Genomic DNA, 26,140 nt, shown 5'->3' with positions numbered 1-26,140 from the left:
GTGCTGTGCTCCTAAAACTGCTCTAAAAATGTCTATTAGAAATGCGTATAGATCAATGTCATTTAGGTACAAAACACTAAGTACATTTATACAGAGAGAAAATAATTACCCAGAGAAACTTTATCTTACACACACCCACACACACACACACACTCTCTCACACACACACGCATACACACACACTGTCACACACAAGTGGATTTACTAAAGGAAACGGAAAATTTACATGGAAACAAAGCATCTCTAATAGATTTGTGCCCTTCTACTTTGTGGATGCTTTCTGCATCATGGAAACACTTTGGGACAATGTAACCTTTTTTTTTTCTTATTTTTGTCAAGAAATGGGGATTGTAAAAGTTGTCTTTTCTGACAGGATGTTACCATAAGAAGAAATTATCTAACAGAATTAAATATTATTATTTGTCCTTGATTCACAAAAACTTGTTCTATAATTCTAATGTCAACAGTTCTTCCTTCTATGGTATCAGAATCAGGATTTTTGAATTAACATATTTCTGAATACCAGAGGATTATTTTTAGAGAATTAGAGGTAACTTTTTAATTATTATTGTTTTAAATGACAGTAGATATACATATTTTACCAAATTGATGTTGCAATAACAAAGTAAAGTTTAAGTGACATTTTGCCCAAAGTGGTAAAAAGTAGCTTAAAGTATTGATACTTAGAATATTCATAACATAATTTGAAAAGAAACTGCCTTGAAATTACTACTAAGTTGCAGTTCTGTACCACCACAATTTTTGCTTCAAGTTCAGACTATGATACTGTCGAACCAATATTTCTTTCTCTGTTTCTTGTTTGTATGTTTATGAGATAGAGCCTTGCTATGTTGTCCAGGCTGGTCTCCCAAATCCTAGGCTCAAGCAGTCTTCCCATTTCGGCTTCCCAAGTAGCTGGGATTACAAGTGCATGCCACCATGACCTGCTAAAATAATGTTTCTCTTTATGTCCTTGGCCAGCACCCAAGAAAACTGGAATAAACTTTGAAAACTAAAGTAATCTGGACCACGTTTCCTCAGACCACTAGTAATTACTAGAAAGAAGATGATAATAAAATTCCATATTTTATAGGATATCAGAACATTTAAAATACAATGGAAGATATATTTGCCCTCAGAGTTATTTATATAAAAATAATAATATTGCAAATTCTGGAATAATTTTAAAAATTGATACCAATCTAATATCTCTGTTAACAAAGACTCATGCCACTGAAATTTATATGAAAAACCTAGTGGTAAAAATGTGATAACATGTTGCTATATTTCTCTAAAATGATTATGCCTGGAATGATGCTTAACTTCTCTTATAATTCTGCCATTAAACAAAGGCTCTATCAATTTTGTTTTACTTTAGTTTTCATTGCTTACATTTTTGAAACATTTACCTTTTCATTCTAATAATGACAGGTGGCATGGTTTTTTGTCAACACAGTAATGTTCACCATTCTCATGAAGTTCTTTGTGAGAAGGCAGCATTACACACTCACAATTAGCCATAGCTATCCCATTATATCTACTACAGAGAGGGCATGAAAGTTTTCATTTCTTACTTTACCCCTTACCACATACACAAACTGTAAAATCTAACAAGCCTGGAGCTTTTATGAATACTTGATCAAAGTTAAAACTTGATGTGCACTAGAATGTGTTGGTTGTCTTCAGGTCAGCATGTGGGTCCAGAGGCTTGTATACCCCCTGCAGTCCTTAAATCACAGTCTGTTCCAAGATATGTTTCATTGCAATTGCAAGGTTCTGCAGAAAACACCAAGTACAATATTTTCATGAAAATATTTGTTTCTATTACTATTTAAGATTTTCAATAGAATTCCAAGTACTATAGTAACTGCTATAATGTGTTTTCTCAACCAAAAAATTTTTCAGAGTTTCAGCAACTTTGGTACATTTTTCTTTTCTTTTTTTTCTTTGTTTTTTCTTTCTCTCTTTTTCTTTCTTTCTTTCTTTTTTTTTTTTTTTTTTTTTTTTTTTTGTTGTTGTTGTTGTTGTTGTTGAGATGGAGTTTCACCCTTGTTGTCCAGGCTGGAGTGCAATGGTGCAATCTCAGCTCACTGCAACCTCCGCCTCCCGTGTTCAAGCAATTCTCTTGCCTCAGCCTCCCGAGCAGCTGGGATTACAGGCATGTGCCACCATGCCCGGTTAATTTTTTTGTATTTTTAGTAGAGATAGGGTTTCGCCATATTGGCCAGGCTGGTCTTGAACTCCTGACCTCAGGTGATCTGCCTGCCTCGGCCTCCCACAGTGCTGGGATTACAGGCATAAGCAACCGTGCCTGGCCACATTTTTATTTTCTATATAGTGTTTGCTTTTACTTAACTGACTACTCAGTTATTTGGGACTTGGAGATAAATTCTGTATTTATTAGATAAAAAATGTTTATTTGTTAGATAAAGCAGAAATTTAGTCACCAAAACATTTTTTTCTTTAGCCATATTAAACATCATAGAACAGGTTTAGAGACTCTCCTTATATAAACCATTCTTATGTGTGACTCTGGCAGGATACACTTCTTTTAGATTACATATATGTCAATGGAGTTGAATAGCAAAAGTGGTGAAATCATTTTGTGAAATAAACATTTATTGATTTACTTTTTAGAAAAAAGTCTATAATAATCCTAGTATGACTTTCCTTATTAATAGCTACTATTTTGAAAAAGAAAAATGATAATATTTATGCTTATGAAAGGATAAACATTAAATTCTCTTTATCATAAAGAACTATAAATGTGGCAGAATTTACTACTAACATAATACTGTGCTTCGTTCTTAATTTACTACTAACATAATACTATGCTTCATTCTGCTATGGGGAAAAGTATTAATTGTATATGTTTCAATTGATGTCTTCCAACTTTTAAGAAATTATTCACAAAAAATTAAAATCTAATTAAGTTAGACTTCTAAGGATGAAATACTCAAAGTAGAAACTAGAATATGCCAGTCAATGCATTATATGTTCATTGAGTACTCTGGCATTTCTTTCTAATCAACAGAAGTTAACACATTTACTGATAAAAGTAGCAAAAATGCAGAGAGAGCAATTAATGTTTTGAAAACTTTCAGAAACTGATGAACAAAAGATAATGATCATAAATTACTCGCTAATTCAGAAGTATAGAATTGAGTTTTAAGATGTAAGTATACAATCATACATTGAACTAGTTCCTAGCTACAACTTCAACAAATGTATAGAAGGTTCATTTTAAGACCTAAAGTTACTAAAGCTAAAAGAAATACATTATTGAATGATCTTATAACCATTTCTCTCCTTCTTGTACTGTTATTTATATATTAAATTGCTATTTCACTGTTCAGGTATATATGTAGTATTTACCTAACTTTTTACTTTCTTGAAGGTTTTGTACTGTTTCATATTTATTTACTGTCCAATAATATCCAGTCCAGCTCAGTGGACTTGTCAAATATTTGTTAATTTGCTGTACTAACCACACTCAAGTTACACATGTTCATATGTATTGGAGATGGTGCAAAGTTGTATATAGTAGGTAGTAATACTGACTTGAAGTAGCTTAGAATCTAGCAAAATTAAACGGATCAAAGAAAGTCAATGGCTTACTCAGGCTATGAGTTCAAAGTAGATAGGTAAATTTCAAACTGTACAAAATAATTATCTATTGGCAGTGATGTAATCTAGACTACTTACACACTCATAGTAAAATAATGTTGCTGGTAGCACAGTAGCAGAGTTTAAAGTTTGCTAAATTAATTGTGGGCTCAATAACAGCTTTCATCTTTCCTATTGTGTTTACATTTTATTCTAAGACTGGAGAAAGTTCTTTTTAAAATTTTAGGGTCGAATACATATATTTAAGAAAATATATAAAGGTCACTTTTAAAAGTTGCATTTGGGCTGGGCATGGTGGCTTATGCTTCTAATCCCAGCACTTTGAGAGGCTGAGGCAGGAGGATCACCTGAGGTCAGGGGTTTGAGACCATACTGGCCAACATGGCAAAACCCTGTCTCTACTAAAAATACAAAAAATTAGCCAGGCATGGTGGCACGTACCTGTAATCCCAGCTACTAGGGAGGCTGAGGCAAGAGAATCACTTGAACCCAGGAGGCGGAGGTTGCAGTGAGCTGAGACCATGCCACTGCACTCCAGCCTGGGTGAAAGAGCAAGACTCCATCAAATAAATAAATAAATAAATAAATAAATAAATAAATGTATGTTGCATTTAGATAGTTTAATAGTGACCAAGAGGTATTAATATATTTTACTGAAGACCACATGCTTTAACTTACATTTTCTTCTAAAGGTAAGAGAAAATTATATAGTGTTCAAATGACATTTATGTTCATCATTTCATATTATCCTCAGAATGATCCTTTGGAATAAGACAAGGACAATATTATCTCCACTTACAGATGATGAAATTCAGATTAAAAAGCTCAGCACTGTACAATAAAAGCCTACAGAAACTGAATGACTACAGGTTGACTTGAATTTTTATCTATTTGTCTCCAAGTCCTGTATTTTATTCTCTGAAACATCCACTATTATCTATGATAGTGAAATGTTTTTGACTTATAAAACGATTAACTATAAATCTTAATTGCCACCTCTCAGAATCCATTTCTTAGTTAATATAGAGGTTTTCTTTCTTGAATTTGGTTTCACTTAGCTTTGTTTTTAATAATGGGAGGAAAGGCTGCAAATATAACTTATGTTTATAAATTTAAAAATAACCATCAGGAAGTGCAAACATTTCATTTACTGTGTTTAGTTTCTATCCTTAGATGAACTCCACAATGGTTTGGACTTACTTAATATACTTAAAAACATTTGCACCTCTTGTTCAGATCATTTTAATAAATATTGATTGACTACGTATTCTTGGCAGGGGAATTGCAAAGGAAAGTGCAGCCCTTGTTTAGGAAGGTAATCATCTAAGCAAAATATATACGGAAAAAGTAATTACAATACAGCCTGGTTAAGTGCAATACAAACACTGGAAAATAGGAAACTATTAACTTTAAAGAACCATATAAGGTCAGATTGAGGAACAAAACTGAAGCAACATTTAGTAACTGGGAGTAGAATATTAACAGTCTGTTTATATGAGAATGGCATCATATTATCACAAACTGTAAGTTATCTTAATAGATAACTGTCTAGTAACAGAAAAATATTTGTATATCAAAAGAAACATTTTAGTTAACATTTTTAACTGGTTATAAATCATAAGCCATTCAGCAGCATCTTATTTAATTTTATAGGCATACTTTGCAAATAATTTTTCTTGAGGCATATGTCAGGATGATTTCATGTTGGGTGGTTGGCTTTGTTTCATTTTCACTGTCCTTGTTGGGCATCTTTCTTTCCTCAGGAGGATGTTGTCTCTTACACCCAGGTTATTTGTTAAAGTCTTTGGATCTATACTTAACTGATGACCTAGAAGAGCGATTCTCAAAAGTGTGAGTCCTGGACCAGCAGCAACAGCATCACCGGGAACTTGTTAGAAATGCACATTCTCAGGCCACTCCCTAGACCTACTGAATCAGAAACCCTGGGGTTGGAGCTCAGCAATTACCCTGCAGGTAATTCTGATGCATGCTCAAGTTTGAGAACCACTGGCCTAGAAGAAATGAACTACTGCAACTTATGAGGAGTCATGAGATCCAGCTCACTTTTGCTCAATACTTATCACAAGCTTGTCCAAGAGTGATTATGGAGGATTGCATGAAGGATACACACTCCATTAAATCCTCTAAAATCTAACTTTGATTAATTAAGTACAGGGTTATTGCTGATGGCCTCATAACTATACCACCATTATAATGGATCCATATAAAATTGCTTAATGTCGGTAGCCTAAATTTAGGAACATTATAGTTTTAAAAATACTTAATTGGCTACTTTATTTAAGAATGTTTTAGGGATGTCATTCAGTATCTTTTCCAGTGTTTACTACCTAAGATCCCACTGGGGTTAATATATAACTCAGATTTCACTGTTAGGAATAGTTCTGTTTGTGAGCAACTTACTTCCCTTCATCTTACACAGTGAACCCTGTAATTTAATTATGATTTTCTCTTCATACGAGCTGTTAGAAAGCTTAGCATTAAATTTGTGGCTAACCTCTAGCAAAGATATAATACTTAATGATGTGACTGTTCTGATTCTAAAATTTTTTCTCTTGTTTTTTTCTTTTTAAATAAAAACACATTTAACTTACCTTCTTACTTGTGCGATGTAATGGTCATTTTAAGTTTCTTTTTAACGACAAGTTGAAGGATTGCTTAATTAATTAACAAATAATATTAAAACCTATGTGTCTATAGAAGATGCTGAATTATACGAAATTTTGCAAGACATAGAATTCAGAAGAATTAGTACAGTTTTGGGTTAATAAAATGGAATGAAGAATGTAATGTCAATAAAGATACTCTCGTCAAAATGAGAAACTGAAACTTACAGTGGCTCAAGGATTTTCTGGTGGTCAGTGAGGCTAGTTAATGGCAGAACCAACATGAGAATTTAAGTCACCTAACCTAGATGTCTAAGTACTTATTCCATTGTTTCATGGGGCTTGAAGTCTTTAATGCTATTTAAAATTGTATATTTACTTTTAAAATATTACATATACATATATTAATATATACAACCCATTCCTTTTAGATTATGTATTCTTCATTTATATTTTATATGTTATCTACATTTAAAAATCTACAGAGAAAAAGTAGGTTTTTCTTTTAAGAAATATCATTATCCACAGCATTAAGCATTTCAGATTCAAAGAACCTTAGGGATACAGAGATTTGAGGGATTAGATGAATAAGTTGAGGCCTCTACGACTACTTGCCTAAAGTAATGCAGCTCTTTAGTGGTAGAATCAGGACTGGAACATAAGCCTCTTTACTCCTTGTAATAGAGGTTTTGCTACCATAGAGAAAGACAAACAAACAAGAATTTTTTCACATAAAAAGTAATTGTGATGTGTAATAGTCCAATTAATGCAGAGATGTTTTAAGCCAGAATAAAGATGGGGAATTGTTGAAACTAATTTAATTGTGCCTATCTGTTCTTGAAGTAGGGCCTGTTCTTTTATCACATTTATCAATCTTTTTATCCATTCTATTCTATAAATGCATATCACAACTCACTACAGGAGGTGACTGAGTGAGCTTTACAGTGATAAATTTTTCTTGTTAGGAGAAATTACATCCACTAACTTGAGCTACTTCAGCATGAAATTGAAAAAGAATCATTTTGTCTTAATTTACATTCTTGATTCAATGAGAAAAATGTGAATTAACCCAACAGAACTACAGATGCTTGCCTTAGAGACTAAAGGTAAACTAAATTGGTATCATTAGAAGTTCATCAATTTAAACATCCTCCAATTTATTAGAATAGATTTTAAGCAAGGTTATTAAGATTAGTTATGCCAAACCTATATGTATTTCCAAATGTTCATTTTTTACTTTGGTTCAATTTTATTGTTTTTGATACATCTTTATCAATACTCCTGTGCGGTTTTCATTTCTCACCTAAGCTGTGCACATCATTTCTTAATCAAAATCACTGGGATAGTGCTGCGGTTCACTAGCCTTAGGAGCTGCTATTTGCTTTGAATAAATTACATGAAAACATGTTGATTGATAGATGTTGCATGTCAGAAAAGAAGATAACTGTATCTTCTTCAGCTTACTAAAAGGTCATGCACACAGAGTGATAGGAACAGCCACAGTCAACTTTGAGATAAAGTGTATCATGAAAAGGTGTGCAATCCTGAAGCTGTGAAACATGGACTTGAAAAGCATTTTCTTTTCAAATGGAAAGTATATCCAGTTACATTTTAAGTGTTAAAGTAAAAATAAAATATACTTTATCTTAACTATATGTCCCAATATTTTAGTAATACACAATCTCTGCTTTTCTCATGTGATTAAAACAGTGAAATTCATAATTATTTTTAAATAGATCTTTTAACTTAAAATCTTGTAAGGATATGGAAAAATTTGAGAAAATATCTTAATTTTATAAGACGTATTTATATAACAGTCTTAGGGAAATGAAATAAATCTACATGTAGGTAAATATTTAATATTAATAAACTGGAAACAAGATTTGGTAGGCTTTCCTTTTTAACTTGAATCTCCAACATATCTAATTGTGTCTAGAAATAATCTGTGAATTGAGGCTTATGTTTTGTTTTTTGTTTCATTTTTCAGGCGATCGGTATGTTTCTAAAGTGTGGGATTTTATACTGCATTTACCTAAATGTTTATATTAAGACAAAACCAAGAGCACTTAAAATAGACCTCTGCATGTAAATACTGTAATTTTTTTTTGGTCATTCAGCATACTTAAGGCATATCTGTACTAATGTTAAGCCTAATATTAAAAAGGAAATTCTGTTCTTTTATTAATATTCTGTATCTTTGCATTCATTAACCTAGCTAAGTTTAGTTAAAAAAGAAATCCGACAATGTTTTGGAAGTATAGTTTTAAAAGTAGGATGGAATGTTTTTAGTTTCAGAAAAAACACTAGCCATGTTCTTATCTATCCCAAATTACTTTGTTCTCCAACAGAGCTGCCAAACTGTCAAACTGTCCAGCTTCAGTATATAACAAAGATTCTGTTGTATTGTAAAGATATTCATAACAATTTTTATGGAAGGCTGAAAGTGTATAAGTTCACAGTTGTAGCGATAACATGGCACTCTTCACTGTTTGGCTTGTTTATATTGGCACAGATCCCCAAAGCGGAGACTGACAGAGTCATGCAGAAATCTGGTATTTGAGTTGAAATTTACACACTTTAAGTGATGAACTAAACAGGCTGGTGTTTTCTTTTTCTTACTCAAAAAGTGCAAGGTTACACAATACAGACGGTTTTCATCTTTTCCCATAAATGCACAGATTCCTGGGATATAAATGACTGAATTCATCACCAATTCATCAGGGACGCTGAGCTATGCAGTTCTGTTTACAGTGGCAGAAAGTTAATATAAATTTTCATCAGAAGGGGAAGTTTACACATATGATTCTATTTGTCCTTCATTATTAGCACCTGAGTCTAGGCTAGAACGCATAATTGTCTACAGGCACAGGCCAAATAGATGCAAGGGAAAGGCAAATAAGCACACCAAAAATAATTTTATGGTTGTCTGTTACAATTCTCTCACAGGGATTCTTAATCTAGAAAATCAATAAACAACAGGAGTGAAACTCTTTTCCTCTGCTCAGGCATGGCACAGCCGAAAGTAGCACACAGAAAAACCATTGTGCTTCTTTTTGTTTTAGTTTATTCTTTCTGTGAAGTTTATTGGATCCCCCTTTTCCTCAAGCAAAATATATCCTGAGTCAGTCTGCTATGTTTTATACATTTTTCAATCATTTTTTTGGTTCAAGTGACAGCAAATTTGACCTGGCAAAATAGTACCTTCATTTAATTTTTGAAAGTAAGTTAATTTAGGAGTATCTATTTATCATAAAGATTTAAAAAAATTTTTATTGTATTACCATCTGAACATTTGTGGAAACTCAGACATTACAGTAGACCAGTGCTTTCTAAGGATGACAATGGCTAACCCACACTAATGACAAAGCCAAGATCAATGATCCTGATTTTAGGGTAATGGACGTCTATTCCCTAATGTATCTTGATATAAAAATATTAAAAGTAGCCTATTTGTGGATATCATGCTCTGTCAACATCAATGATACATTTATTATATCTAATTTTATATTTCATGCTTGTTTTAATATAATTTATTTTGTTGGAATTATTATTTAATATAGTTATTTAATATAATTTCTTTTGTTGGAATTGTGTCTTTTAAGTTAAAATAAGCTAAATTAACCCATCTTTTACCCACTGTTGAAAGTTGTTTACTTTTTCCCCCAATCTGGACCTCAGTATCAACTTTCACATTATTTTATTCTTCTGGTTGACTTTAGTAATAAATAGCTTATGCTCTTTTTTGTCCCCATTTGTTCCTTAATAAAATATTGCTGCTTCTGTGTTTAGTAGCCTAATTTTAATATAGTTAAAATTATATTAAAATTTAATATAAATAAATTTTACTTTTATTGATTTGTAGATAAATAATAATGTTCATTAAAGAAAAGACCATATATTTCTAACAAGCATAAAGAAAAATGTAGACTTAATACAACTTATGGAAGTTCAAATGCCAAATGTGGCTAGGTGTCACATAAAAATAAAATATTGGAAAAAGATTTTGAAAGCAATTGCACAGTTTTTGCAAATAATATGTTTTGATAATTTTTCACACAGGTTAATTTAAAAGCAACAGAGTTAATTTTTACTATAATCTATAAAATCAATTCAATTTCTTTGTTTTTCTAATTTGCTTGTCAAAATCTTACAGTCTGTACTCTACATTAAATGTTACATTGATAATTTTAAGCAATTATTCAGAATCTTTCATTACATTTTTCTCTACATTTGCCCTACTTACAATGAAAATTTATACATTTCTTTCACTTAAATTTCTCAAGAGAATGTTGAGCCATGATGATAGTATCTGCCTTTCACCTATACTTATGCAGATTATACTCCCAGCAACATTTGTATAGTAAGTACAGTTCCATAATTTTTCTGATGTACCACATTTAACTGATGTTATTTCTGTTCTTTGATATCAACATTATAAATAGTTCCAGTATATTTTACTTATTTTTAAGTAAAATTTACTAAAGTTACATAAAGTGTTTATAATACATTTCATCTTTTATATTTACAGTTTACCTATTAAAATATTTGAGAAGAGGCTGTATCAGTATTCACCCAAAAGAGAAAAAGAGTCATACAGAGAATGTTGTGTCAACATGATAAACATTTGGATGAAAACTAAAATTATGCAAATGGACAGATGTTTTCTGTATAAAATATGTGGATAGATTTTTCAGGTTTCATCCAGATGTTTGGAATCATGTGGACGTAATCATGACCTCTTTGTGACCCTTTCTTTCGCTATCACATACAGATTAAATGACTCAGTTAAAAGCATTGGTATTAGATTTTTAAAATGCTCAGGATCTCACTTAGCCTTGACTTTGGTGTTTTTTTCACTAGAACAACCTGAACTACTAAGTCTCCAGACACAATTAGTTTGACTGCTTTTAATTAAAAAATTACTGATTTGTTTTAAATATTAGTTGGTTACTTATCAACTCAAGTCATGCATTTAGATTTTCATATATGCATATCTTCAAACATAGTTCTGACTTCTCATTTCTCCATTTTCCTTTGTTGTCTCTGTTTCTTTTTTTGGAATAAAACCTCACCAATTTATATAATAAATTTCAGATTAATTAAACAAGTTACTCATTAAATCAAGATTATAGGGCGAAGGATTTAAGGAATCAAATTGTTTTCAAACACTTGAACTAATGTAGGAGGACTCATTCTCATATAAATAGTGTGCTAATTACAAATTATTCTTTTCTGTTAATTAAGACAGGTCAGCAGGATTTCTACGTGGCAACACTTAGCTTAAGTGTTCAAGTTGCTATATGTACTTGAAATTAATGAAACTGAATTACCTTTAAAATGTCAGGCTTTTCATTATTTTCTGTGATTATTTGCACTCATTCCTTTTAATTATTTTAATGCAGAGAGGTTTAATTTTATATGCATATTTATCTATCAATTTTATAAATTATTTTAGTAGTGTTTAGAGATTAAATAATAGGTGAAGTTAGGATAATCACTCTCCCCCCCCCCAAAAAAAAAATCAACACAAAAGTTTTTGTGCTGTCTAATTGATTTCAGAATAAAACTAGAAAGCCTTTACCAACCTGTTAAAACTTCTTTTGGGGGGTCTTCATTTCTACCATTTTTAAAACCACGTCATAGATGGCAGGTAGATATTCTCTTATGTGATCTACAGGTTTTTTGTGTATTCAGAAGGATTCTACAGTTAAACCTCTCTTTAATGGATAAAAATGCCGTTTTTAAAAGTCATGTATTTTATGCATAAGGGGAGGGGAGTTGGGAGAGTAGTAGTAGACCTGATATATATTTCCATGCTGGTTCCAAACTCCAGCAGTCTCATTCTACTTACTTTTTTGTAGCATACTGTTTCTTGAACATGTGTTTATATATAGTTTGCCGTTTTTAGCTCTTTGAAACACCTTAAAATGAACAACCTTTTTATCTTTTCTACTTCCATTCCCACATTCAAAACAACAAAGAAAGGCATTAATAATAACAATCAGATCAGTACCTACAAAAGTATGTAGCATTTGGCAGATGCTCAATAAATACTTGCTTAGTGAATGAACAAATATATTGACAGGAAAACAATAATGATTATTGTTTATTCATACTAAGGAGACATGAACAATGACATTGAGCAATTTACCAACTAATCAAGATCAGTTACTTATACATTGCTATATGAACTTTGGCAAGATTACACTATTCTGGCCTAAGTTTTCTGCCTTTTTGGTTTGTCTTATTTCTACTTTGTCTTTATGTTAGTGTAATTCTTGCAACTCCAAAATGTCTTCATATTTTTTCATATAACTGAGGTCTTAATCGTGGTACTCTTGTATCAATTATATAAGTATAATATCATTGAAACTAAGACAGAAATCGTATATTAGTACTACCAAAATGTTAATACAGGAAAATTTAATCATATATTATCAAATTTTATTTATCACTTTTAGTCACCTCTTTGAATAGTTATTTGAGATTTATTTTCCATATATATATATATATATATATATAAAATCATCAAAGTATGTTTTCCCATATTTTATTTTTATAATTGCATGGAGTCAGATTTCTTGAAGATGTTTAAATGTCAGCATCAAAGGTTACACCAAATATTTCACATTTATTGCAACCTAATTTAAATTTATATAATATTGTTTCAAATATTGTACAAATTCAAAGTTCTCAGGGCTCCAGAACTGGCCTGATTTCATTGATTAAGTGCTCAGTGGTTGGCACTCACTAGAACTTCCTCAATGAATGATGGAACATTGAATATAAGAGAAGCTTTCAGGAGATATATAAGCTATAAGCTATATTTATTGTGGGCTAATGTATGTCTGCTTGTTGTAGGAGTATGTATCTTTGTAGGATGTTGAATTATTTTTCATATCAGGCCTTTAAAATAAAAAGAGCTGTTACTCAATGATAAAATATAAAATGTTTTCTAATGCTATGTTTAACAATCTTTAATAACCACTCATCTCTGAAAATAAATACTGTTGATGTTTAAAACCCAAAGAAACATTATCAGTTGGTTTCTTGGAAGTAATACATTCTTGTGAAATTAAATTCTTACCCCTACCCCCAAATAAATGAAAAACAAACTTTTGTATCAATAACTAATAAGCTGTGTATCTAATTAGACAAAATGGAAAATCTATCTATCCTACCTGATTTCTTTCTTGTCCGGAGTCTAAAATTCTCTATTAATTTCCTTAAAGCTATCTTAGCAAGTAGAAGTGAAGCTATTCTAAATAATGTTGCATTGACAGCTACTTATTTATTCATAATTGTGATGATGTGTTTTCCGGGATGCAATTTCACCATTGTGTGCATAGAGTGATGTTACTTGTTTTATTTGACCAAAAGTTGAAATTGAACTGGATCTTGGATGTGTAAATATATTCCTCATCTCAGGGATAATGAGATGTTAAAAACTGAGACATAAACAAATTAGGAAATTAATTTTTTCACAAAAAATTGAAAAGTCTAGAAGTCATTGCTTGCTGGCATTGACTCAATGGCTGAAGGATGTTACACCTGAAGTTTTGGTAATAATATGTCCTTTATAGTCACAAGATAGTGGGGACTGTGTCCCAATACATGCAGAAATAAGGGGAAGGCCACAGGACTAAAGAATGCCTGTATTAGGAACGTAACTCCCCTGTAGACTTTTGCTGATGTGTCATCTATTAAAACTATGTTCCATAGATACCCCTAACTTTAAGGGAGAGAGAGAAATTAGTTTTCACCAGTACACATTATCTTCTCTAATAAAGTCATGTTTGTTAGTAAGGAGGAAGGAGGCAATATATATTGAGTATTCCCCTAGAAGGCTCTGCCACGGAGATGGATATAAGTTCATTTCACCTAAGAACAAAGGGTAACATTTATCATTCATCCAATAAGACATTAAGTGCTTGCTATGTGTCAGAAACTGTCCTAGGTGATAGAAATACAAAAATGAATAGATAGGACGTATTTCTCACCCTGAAAGCACACATACTTTTTAAAAAACATATTTTATTAAATAATTAAAGTATTAATTTAAATGTGATAGTGGATTGGCTAGGAAATAACAAGCACAACTTTTTCTGCTTGGGAAAAAGTCAGGGGACTATAGTGAAAGTGAAACTCAAGCTTAGTCCTGAAAGATGAGTAGGTTTGAGAAATATACAAAAGGAGAGGAAGAGTGGGAAGGAAAAAAGCTTTCCCTGGCAGAGGGATCATCCAGTTCAAAAGTGTAGTCATTCATTCATTTAGCAATTGTTTGTTAGCAGCTAGTTGTGAGGTAGAGTGAGCCAATAACTGGGGACACATGAATGAATAAAACTGAAATGAACTTTACCTTCTAGAGCTTGTGGTCTAATCCTACAAAAGTATGTGGTCTTAGTGCTTTGGCCCAGCTGGAGCACAGGATGCCTATACAGAAGGAGAGCCCTTATAGAACTCAAGAAATCTCCTTAGGGATACCAATTAAGGAGAAAAGGAGCAGGGCATCTAAAAGGTGGAGCTGTAAGACCCCATCCTCACTTTTGACCTGTTAATTGTTTTAGAAAGGTGAGCCATTAAATAGATTTTTAGCAGAGAATGATATAATCAAGTTTGAATTTTATAAGGTTAGAGTAACAGCTGTAAAAAGGATTGATCTGGGCTAAACTTTAAGAATTAAAATTGGGTATTCACTTAGTAGATTGCTCTGATAGACCAACAAGAGATAAGACCTGAGACTGAGGCTGTAGTTACAGTAATGTAGAGTAATGAGTATAGCAAGTACTAAGGAAGCAGTATTAACAAGACATGGGGAAGGTCTTGTGGAGGGGTGGCCAGGATAAATCAAGCATATCTCTAAAAGTTTTTAGACTTCTATTATGAGGAACATTATTAAAAAGATCTTAAAGAGGTAAAGGAGCAAGCTTTGTGTATTTGAGATATTCTAGATAGAGGGAACAGTATGTGCAATGGTGTTAAGATGGAAGTGTGCTTTCTCTGTTTGAGGTTTAGCAAGGATACCAGTATGTCTGGAGCAGAGTGAGCAAAGGGTATAATAGTATGAAAGTTAGAGTCTTCAGGATAGCAGTTGGACAGTTTACGTACAGATTGTATTCTAAACAAGACAGGAAGTCCATGGAGGCCTTAGAAAAGGGAATCAACATGATGTGGCTTAAGGGGTTTTTTTGGGTGTTTTTGTTGTTGTTGTTTTGTTTTGTTTTGTTTTTTGAGACAGAGTTTCGCTCTTGTTGCCCAGGCTGGAGTGCAGTAATTTTTAAAAGGTTCATTTTGGCTGCTCTGTGCAAAATATTTTGAAGGCAGTGGAAAGGGGAAAATGGAAAAAAATAGAAAGGTGTTATGAAAGTCCAGGGAAGAAATGATAAGAGCTTGAACTAGGCTGTGTGCAGTGGAAGTGGTATAAAGTTTTATAAATTCTGGGTGGCATTTCAAAGATTTTGTTAATTTTTGGTAGGTCGATGTGAGTTTGTCGGAGATAAAGAGGAATCAAGGATGATCGCAACATTTGGGGTTAGTTCAAATTAGTGAATTGAAAAAGAGCAGAAGGGTACTTGTTTGTTTTGTTTTGTTTTCTTTGGTGGGGGGGGCTTGTTAATAAGGAGTTCAGTTGATAAATTATTAAATTTCATAATTTTATTTGAGAAACAAATGGCACGATCAAGGCAAATGGACAAATTCAGGGAGTTCATGGGAGACATGGGAACTGTAGATAAAAATCTATGAGTTGCCAGCATATAGATGATATACAAGATCATGAGTCTGAGTAAGACCACCTAGTGAATTAATGAAGAGTTTAGAGGAAAAGGGAAGGGAAGAAAAGGGGTAAAGAGAGGGGAAAAAAGATGCTCACAAACACTTTAAGATTGGGAGAGGTAGAAAACATGGTCAGAAAGCTGAGAAGTAGCAGCCAGTGCACAGAGTGATAAGAAAAAGTAAAGGTAGATGAGAACTGAGAAAAGACTGACATTAAACGATGAGCAGAGGAAGAGAAGCTCACAATACATTTTTGTCCAAACTAGTTACATGGCTTATTAGAAGTGAGATTCATATTACTATATCCTATTTTGAACTTTCACATTTAAAGTAGGTGTACTGAAGAGACGTCCTGAATGAGGTGGATCAAAATTTTCATCTCAGTGTAATTGAGCTGTCTTGATTGCTGGTACAGACAGAAGGTTTTCATTTTCCATGACTGATACGCTATTCTGTCTTCATAGTTAAATTTTTTTTTTTTTTTTTTTGAGACGGAGTCTCACGCTGTTGCCCAGGCTGGAGTGCAGTGGCGCGATCTCGGCTCACTGCAAGCTCCGCCTCCCGGGTTCCCCATAGTTAAATTTTTGAAGGCCAGTATTTATTCCGTTCAATTATCTCTTTATGGCCATGGCATTTATTTGCTGTTTAAGGCATGTTAGAACAAAGCAGAGGAAATGGGTTGGAAAAGGATGGCAAATAAAAATAGGATAAGAAGAAGAATACAAGAGTGGAGATGTAATTCATACTTAACTTGTGCTTCTATGAAAGGGCTCATTTTGCATATTTGTAACTTACAAGGTTGATTTTATAATTTCAAACTTTTCCTTAAGTTAAGATTTCCCATAGACAAATGTGGTAATCTTTTGAACCAAATGGATATAAAGATAGAATAAAGGGCACTTTAAAAAGTCTGTCTTTTACCACAATGAGATACCATTTCATGCCAGTTAGAATGGCGATCATTAAAAAGTCAGGAAACAACAGATGCTGGAGAGGATGTGGAGAAATAGGAATGCTTTTACACTGTTGGTGGGAGTATAAATTAGTTGAACCATTGTGGAAGACAGTGTGGCAATTCCTCAAAGATCTAGAAACAGAAATACCATCTGACCCAGCAATCCTATTACTGGATATATACCCAAAGGATTATAAACATTCTGCTATGAAGACACATGCACACATATGTTTATTGCAGCACTAGTCACAATAGCAAAGACTTGAAACCAACCTAAATGCCCATCAATGATAAACTCAATAAACAATATGTGGCACATACACACCCTGGAATACTATGCAGCCATAAAAAAGGATGAGTTCATGTCCTTCGCAGGGACATGGATGAAGCTGAAAACCATCATTCTCAGCAAACTAACACAAGAACAGAAAATCAAACACTGCATGTTCTCACTCATAAGTGGGAATTGAACAATGAGAACACATGGAAATGGGGAGGGGAACATCACACACCAGGGCCTGTCAGGGGATGGAGGGCAAGGGGAGGGATGGCATTAGGAGAAATACCTAATGTAGATGACGGGTTGATGGGTGCAGCAAACCACCATGGCACATGTATACCTATGTAACAAGCCTGCACGTTCTGTACATGTATCCCAGAATTTAAAGTATAATAATTTTTTTTTAAGTACCTACTGACATTTCTCAACGTCTCTTGATACAAACTGGTTGTGTGCTGGTGCAGTGAAAACAGATAGGAATCAAAGAAAGACTCTTGCAACAGAAAGCTTTTGTATCAGTGAGTGTGAGGGTTGGGGGAAGGAATAATTTCAGTGGAGAGCCAAAGACTAGCCAGATTTTTAGAGGAGAATTTATCAGACAACTTGCCTTAGGACATGTTTTGGAATATAGTAGAGGAGAAGTTAAATTTCAGGGGAGAGATGATGGCTAGACAGTTACACTACAAAATAGAAATTTGTTCTTATTATTGGTACATTAAATGTATAATTCATTTATAACTTTAATGAAGGATATTCTACTGTTGTATTTCCAACCAACTTTTGCCTTCATTATTTATCTCTTGAAAGCAAGCATATTCTTTTCTGTAAATTTGAGGTTATGTTTAATTGCTAAAATTGTATTCTGCATAGTCATTTACTTTGTCCATGTTTTAATGTTTTATAATTATTATTGTAATTAATTTTCAGTAATATGACTTAAAATACTAGTTTCTATCCAGAAATTATTTTAAAACACCAAATAAATGAATAGAATAAATTGCAATTTAAATAATAAGACTATATATCATTATTATTAATTTATCAGCTGAAAGTTATTATTATAACTTAAGGGTTTGATTTTTGTTTTGGTATAATTTGGATCTTTTTGTTAATATAATTAGTTATTGGCTTTATATTTGTGAAAAGTCATGTTCTAGTGCCTTGCAACAGCCTTTTCCAATTTATGTTATTGCAAGACCTTCTCAAAGTGAACAGAAAAGCAGAGCTTTTAATAATACAGAAGCATGTTTATAAATATTTTCATTAAGATTCACTAACAGGCAGTCCCTTACTTCTTAATAGGCATTATTACATACAATCATTTGTATGTCCATTGTTCAGAAATTTGTGTTATAGAAACAATGTTGTATATGATCCCATATCAATTCTCAAAAGCTTATGTATAACCATAACATAACTTAAGTAATACTAAAAGAGTAATGTCTGGATCCTTTGTGTCTGAGTCCAGATCTCTGAGGCCTAGAACAGAATGGGGTGGAAGTGGCTCCATGTAACAGTTCTCATGGAAGCACATGGAGCAGTTTCTCACAGCATGAATGAGCAAAGGTTTGCTCAGTAATTTCTGATGGGGTTCTGTAGGGAGGATAGAGTGAATAAGAAATATTGTCTTTAAGAAGGGATGTCATCTTTTGGGAACTGAATGGAGAATAGGATAATCTCAATTTTTTAAGTCATAATTTTGTTTTTATGTGTGCATTTTAAAAATTAGTAGTCTAGTGAAGAAAATGAAAGAAAATATTGGGATTCTTGGGGTCAAATTAATACTATTTTAAAAACTAAGCTGGGTGCGGTGACTCACACCTGTAATCCTGGCACTTTGGAAGGCCAAGGCAGGTGGATCATGAGGTCAAGAGATCAAGACCATCCTGGCCACTGTTTCCACTAAAAATACAAAAATTAGCTGGGTGTGGTGGCACTCGCCTGTAGTCCCAGCTACTTGGGGGGCTGAGGCAGGAGAATCACTTGTACGCGGGAGGCGGAGGCTCCAGTGAGCTGAGATCACTTGCCACTGCACTCCAGCCTGGCAACAGAGCAAGACTCCATCTCAAAACAAAACAAACAACACACAAAAAACCCACTATTACCTTGGTAAATTACTCAACCTCTCTAGGACTACTTTCATAATACAGTGTGAGGAGATTTAATGAAACATTCTCCAGAGTGCTTTTTTAGCTGTAAAATGTTATATTCTGCCATTGTAGTTTCAGTAATGAATACAATGTAGTGGCAACAGACTCAAAAAATGGTGAGGGGACATCTTCTTACTTTCCATGCTTTGTGTAATGAATTGGGATATTGTTATGATTAATAACAGTAGTAATAAATATGACTATAATTAGTAAGGTATCAAAATTTACCTAGTAAAGAAGTAGTTATCAGTTTTGGCTTTTAATTAGAATCAATTGGAGAGCTTTTTAAAAAAATAGATATTCTTAGACCCCACCTCAAACCTAATTAAATCAGAATCTTTAGGAGTTGAGCCTAAGATTCTGTCTTTATAACATAGCCTTCTGTGGGATTCTGATGATGCTCTGGGTAAAGCAGCATTGTAGTAGATGTCCTTAGTGAACTGAAATGAAAATTTAGCATAATTTGATATTTTCATAAAAAGTTTTATATAGAAGAGCCCTAGCAATTGGTTCGTTTTCAGTATTTTTCATGTTCTTTCTGAAGTCCTATTTAAACATAAATCTGCAGAGTAAACCATTTCTTCTTAAAGGTAAATTTCAGCTAAAAAGTCCTAATTTTTAGAATCTTGCATAATATAATTTTCTCATTTAAGTGTTCTTTATATTTAGTGTTAAATTATGCTTTTTTATATATCACAAGCAAAAGGCATATAGGAAATGGCAACTGTTGCCTATTTTAAATCAATATAGGGTCCAAACTGCTAAGATATATTTCAAACGTGTGAAGATATTTGTGGCATTGTGGCCATACCCAAGTACAAATTTTATCACTAACATTTCTTAAATTAATAAATTAACATTGTACATATGTGTGTATCTATATTTCATGAACATTTTTAAAATTGATATTAACATTGTATCTTATATACATGCCATGAATATATACAATACTATGTTGTATGTATACAAAGTTATATTGTATATATACATGCTGTTTTTGTATAAGTATGCATTACAGAATGACTAAGTGAATTAATATATACTTTACCTCACATGCTTATCATTTTATTATGATAAGAATATTTTAAAAGTCTACTTCCTTAGCTATTATCTGTTATACTACACTTTGTCATTAACTATCATCACTATGATGTCCAACAGATATCTTAAATTTATTCCTCCTGTCTAAGTGAAATTTTATGTCTTTTGACCAACATCTCCCCAATCCCTTATCCTCCCTCCTAACCTCTGGTAACCACCATATTACTCTATTTCTATTAGTTCAACTTTTTAGATTTCACATACAAGTAACATCATGGAATATTTGTCTTTCTATGCCTGGTTTATTTCACTTAACATAATGTCCTCTAGATTCATCCATGTTGTCACAAATGACACAATTTTCTTTTTTAGAGCTGAATAGTTTGATTCCATATCTTAGCTATTGTAAATAATGCTGCAAGAGGAGTTCATGTATTTCTTTGACATACTAATTTCATTCCATTTGAATATATACCCAGTAGTGGGATTGCTGCATCATATGGTAGTTCTATTTTTAATTTTTTGAGAAACTTCCATACTGTTTTCCATAATAGCTGTGCCAATTAGTATTCCCACCAAGAGCATACAAAGGTTTCACATCCTCACCAATACCTGGTAATTTTTTTTTTTTTTTTTTTTTTTTTTTTTTTGAGACAGTCTCATACTGTTGCCAGGGCTGGAGTGCAGTGGCACAGTCTCGGCTCACCGCAACCTCTGCCTCCTGGGTTCAAGCAATTCTCTTGCCTCAGCCTCCCAAGTAGCTGGGACTGCAGGTGCATGCCACCATGGTCAGCTAATTTTTGTATTTTTAGTAGAGATGGGGTTTCACCATGTTGCCGAGAATGGTCTCAATCTCTTGACCTCGTGATCCACCTGCCTCAGCCTCCCAAAGTGCTGGGATTACAGGCATGAGCCACTGTGCCCGGCCTTTGTCTTTTAATAATAACCATTCTAACAGGTGTGAGATGATATGTCATTGTGGTTTTAGTTTGTATTGATCTGATGATGAGTGATGTCAAGCAGTTTTTATATACCTGTTGGTCATGTGTATGTCTTCTTTTGAAAAATGTCTATTCAGGTTCTTTGCCCATTTTTTCATCAAACTACTTGTTTTCTTATTATTGATTTGTTTGACATTCTCATATATGTTTAACTTCTTATTAGATGTATGATTTGCAAATATTTTCTCCCATTCCATAAGTTGTCTCTTTATTGCGTATTTCCTTTACTGGGCAGAAGCTTTTTTTTAGTTTGAAACAATCCCATCTGTTTATTTCTGCTTTTATTGCCTGTGGTTTAGGGCTCATATCCAAATAATTATTGCCTACACCAATGTATTGGAGCTTTCCCCTTGTATTTTCTTCTAGTACAGTTTTATATCTACATTTACAGCTGTTTATGGTATGAGATGAGGGTCCAATTTTGTTTTGCATATCCAGAAGATATCTAGTGGATATCCACTTTTCCCTGTACCATTTATGAAGAGATTGCCTCTTCCCCTTTATGTGTTCTTAACGTCTTTGTAGGAAATCAACTGACTGTAAATGCATGGATTTATTTCTGGGCCCTCTTTTCTATTTCACTGATCTTTGTGTCTGTTTTTATGCCAGTATCCTGCTGTTTTCATTGCTATAGCTTCATAGTAGATTTTGAAAAGCAGATAGTTGTGATACCTCCAGCTTGGTCTTTTTTGCTCGAGATTGTTTTGACTATTGGGGTCTTTTGTGATTTCATACAAATTTTAAGATCTTTTTTACTATTTCTGTGGAAAATATCATTTGAATTTTGATAGCAATTTTATTGAATCTGTGGATTGTTTGGGGCAGTATAGACATTTTAACAATATTAATTCTCCAATCCATGAACATGGGATATCTGTCCATTTGTTGGTGTCTTCTTCTATTTCTTTCATCATTGTTTTATCATTTTCTGTGTACAGATCTTTCACCTCCTTGGTTATATTTATTGCTAAGTATTTTTTGATGGCTATTATAAACAAATCATTTTAAATTGATTTTGTAAACATCCCAGGTAACCCATGGAAAGAACTTCTATTATATTTGTAAGTCTGTACATGTTTTGTCCACCCCTTTTTATACCACTGTATATATAAAATACAAAACAAATTAAGGTAATATATTTTGAAATATATTTTTAAGCAAAGGATCAAAACACTGCACAGTGTTTATAAGTGAAGTGTGTTTTAATAATATTCCATGAAATTTATGAAATTTAAGTGTTCTTATTGTCCTTGTATAGGAAAATATTTTTATACTTTTTCCCCGAGTGGAAATTGATTGACTAACTTACCAGAAACAATGCTTGACAGTGAAATATTATACAGATACCACAGTGTAATAAAGTTAATATTCTAAGAATTGCCTATAACAGTAACAACGCTTTGACCCAAAGATTCCATGGAGTTTTTTTTTTTTTTTTTTTTTTTTTTGAGATAGAGTCTCACTCTGTTGTCCAGGCTAGAGTACAGTGGCATGATCTCAACTCACTGCAACCTCCACCTCCCAGGTTCAAGCAATTGTCCTGCCTCAGTCTCCTGTGTAGCTGGGACTACAGGCACAGGCCACCACGCCTGGCTAATTTTTTTTTTTTTTTTGTATTTTTAGTAGAGTTGGGGTTTCACCATGTTGGCCAAGCCAGTCTTGAACTCCTGATGTCAAGTGATCTTCTCACCTCAGCCTCCCAAAGTGTTGGGATTACAGACATGAGCCACTATGCCTGGTCCTATCATTTTAAGAATGTAAAATTTTGCTTGAGTTAATCACTTTGTTAGTTATTTGCTATCATTCTTCACATAAGTAGACATAGAAATGAAAGAAATTTAAAATATCGTACTGTTATTTGTCAGTTTTCATCACTGTCATTATTCTTACTTTGTACTATGTGTCTATTCTACTCCACCATTCTCCTCTAGTGCCTGTTATCTAACTTTTCTTCGCAGCAACTTTTTATTTCACAGAATGTTACTGCCCTGTAGATAGATGTGCTCAAGGTGTTCCTTATCTCATCCCCTACATAGATTTTTTGTCTCTTGTTTCCAAGACACATTAAACATGGCACAGCTAAGATCTTTAAAATAATTTTTAATTAAAGAAGAGTAGGGAGGTAGCAGTACCATAGAGGCTCAAATCTTGAGTGTCTAATTTGGTGTTGGCAGGGTAAGATTTTGACAAGAGCTCTTTTATAAAAATAGCTATTTCCATGACTGTGGAATCACAGGAAGGTCCTGAGTGTGTATTTTGGATTTGTCCTCAAATTTCAGAATGCCTCATTTCTGTATGCCAGTGTCCCAGCTGTTGCAGACTTTGTAATGCGTTAGTATTGGACTCAGAAATTGAGTTTCTGCCAGAGGATTCTGGCAGTAAGCATCCTCCTATAACAACAGACAAGTGATAGTAGTAGAAATCCCAGGGGACTTCACAATAGCATATCTTAGGATTCAGTGTAATGGCTTAACTTCAATATAAAGATGATCAGAGTTAAGTACAGCTTATTGTTCCACTCTGGTACGTGGTCTGTTAGGTGCCAGTTATGTAAATGATGATAATTACAAGAGAGTGCCAAAATGTGTCCTCCATGAGAAACTATGCAGTTCTTAAATAGGTCATTCTACAATCATAAGAAGCCTTCTAGGGGGGTAACAAAATCTCCCTTCTATGGGAGAGGTTTAATGTCTTCCCAGACAATGGGAGAAAAGGGCCATTTCGAGCAATGGCCATTTGGGATTTCTCTCAGATTACAAAGTATTTGTTTTCCCAATGTCACTCTCAGAAATAAGGTTTTAATTTCCAATTTTAACTATCCATCCTTTTATAAGCATTCTTTCATGTGCTTCCTTTCTGATAACAAACCAAAATGATTAATTTAAAGAAGAGAAACATTAAACTGAAATGCAGTTTTTAAAAATACATGATAAAACAGCTTACATTAAATAGATATTCCTTTGGGCAGTAGCTTTACGTATTAAAAAACTGAAGTCACTTTTGGAAGAAACTTTAGCATACTCTTTATCACAGGATAAGTTACCTAAGTCCTTATCAACCCTATGGGTAATTTGATTTTTAATAGTTTTGTCTCTTACCTTACATAAAAATTGCTTCTGTGAAATAATGACTTTATTTTTAATGCTTCAAAATATAGTCATCCTTTTAAATCACTGTCCACATGGAATCCCTCCTATCCCCTTGGAATTTTCATATTTTTTAATGAAGTGTTCTTCCTCACAGTATTTTGATCTACCATATTGTGAATAACTAGTTTTAAAGATAGAGCATGACCAATGTAGTTTAGTGATCTATGTCATATATTGTGTAACATAATGAAAAAAAAAAAAAAAAAAAGACTTAAAAGCAACACTATCAGGTAATTTTTTGCAAACTCTGAGGGGAGGGAACATTGCCTGTTTGTGTACATTTTTATCTCTAGTATCTAACAAAGCTTACATTAATAAATATTAATTAGATAGACTTAATAAGTTAGAAAATAAATATTAGTTAAATGAATAAGTGAAATATCAAGTACAATGGCCCATTCAATTCACTGATTCTAAGTGAGAATACAAACATAGGTAGGTAGATAGACAGACAGATAGACAAATAGATAGATAGATAGATATTGGATATGTTTTTTAAGACATCAATTTCTAATGAAGAAGGCAAAGCAAGGTAAGATAAAATATTTTGCCTGTTGGTTTAGAAAATACTGAAAAAGAATGATAATGTATACTATGGAATATGGTGGAATGGGCATTCCCATACAGTGAGGTGGGATTGCAAGTGACTATAATCATTCTGAAAAGGCATTATGATAATGTGTATCAAAATCTAATATCTGACTATGATTTGACCCAACAATGAAATTTTTTGGGAGATAATTATAAGACTGTCTTATAAGAAAGTTCATTGCAATATTATTTAAAATTACAAAAATGGGAAAAGTCTAAATATCTATCAGAAGAGGATTATATTAAAGAAAATTGAGCTTTCTAAGAACTGGAAATAATGGTGTGCTTTGGTGAATTTGAAATTTGTTTCTATTTTTAGTGCAAAAGAACTGTATGGTATTTGCCTAAATAGGCAACTATTTTACATAGAGTACTAAATTTAGATAGATGTACATGAATATTAGTAAATATTTAAAAGATTTTAATAGAATTCTAATTTCATGGATAATTGAATCTGAAAAAGCATGAAAACTACTTGGATTTTTATGTGAATAAATTCTTAAACTGAATAACAAAATATCCATATGTGTAGATCCTTTTTCTAGACCCATGCTTAAAAGAGAGATTAGAGTGAGACCTCAACTCTACCAAAAACAAACAAACAAACAAACAAAACAACTGGGTGTGGTAGCATGCCTCTAGTACTAGCTATTCAAGAGCCTGAGGCCAGAGGCTTGCATGAGCCCAGGAGTTCTAGGTTACAGTGGACTATGATTCTACCACTGTACTCCAGCCTGGGCAAAAGAGCAAGACACTGTCTCAAAAAAAAAAAAAAAATATGTAGGGGCACAGTTTAGAGAATGATTTGTTTTTATACTTAAACAATCTGCCTAAAATAATTGAAGGATTCTAACTGGAGACAGATAACACTTTTCTGACAACCAATAGTAATTTTTTGGATCTTCACTTAAAAAATAATGAAAGAGATAAAGAATATATTGTGGTAAA

The 26,140-nt window shown here is 32.9% G+C and overlaps 1 protein-coding gene across 20 annotated transcripts in view; it reads left to right on the top strand.

Annotated features, from left to right (window-relative positions):
• The window catches only part of LOC105475796 (forkhead box P2), a 600,968-nt gene that overhangs the window by 399,309 nt on the left and 175,519 nt on the right, over positions 1 to 26,140 (top strand). For 2 of the 20 annotated variants that reach the window (XM_071094612.1, XM_071094613.1), the window contains exon 2: positions 5,391 to 5,601. The exons of the other annotated variants lie outside the window; for them this stretch is intronic. The gene's annotated coding sequence lies outside the window, so the exon portion shown is untranslated. The remainder of the gene's footprint in view (positions 1 to 5,390; positions 5,602 to 26,140) is intronic. 20 annotated transcript variants of the gene reach the window in all.

This window comes from Macaca nemestrina, chromosome 4 (genome assembly GCF_043159975.1).
Source record: "Macaca nemestrina isolate mMacNem1 chromosome 4, mMacNem.hap1, whole genome shotgun sequence".
NCBI classification, from domain to species: Eukaryota; Metazoa; Chordata; class Mammalia; order Primates; family Cercopithecidae; genus Macaca; species Macaca nemestrina.
The sequence above is the reverse complement of the archived record's forward strand: the minus strand, read 5'-3'. Positions and strand labels throughout refer to the sequence as shown.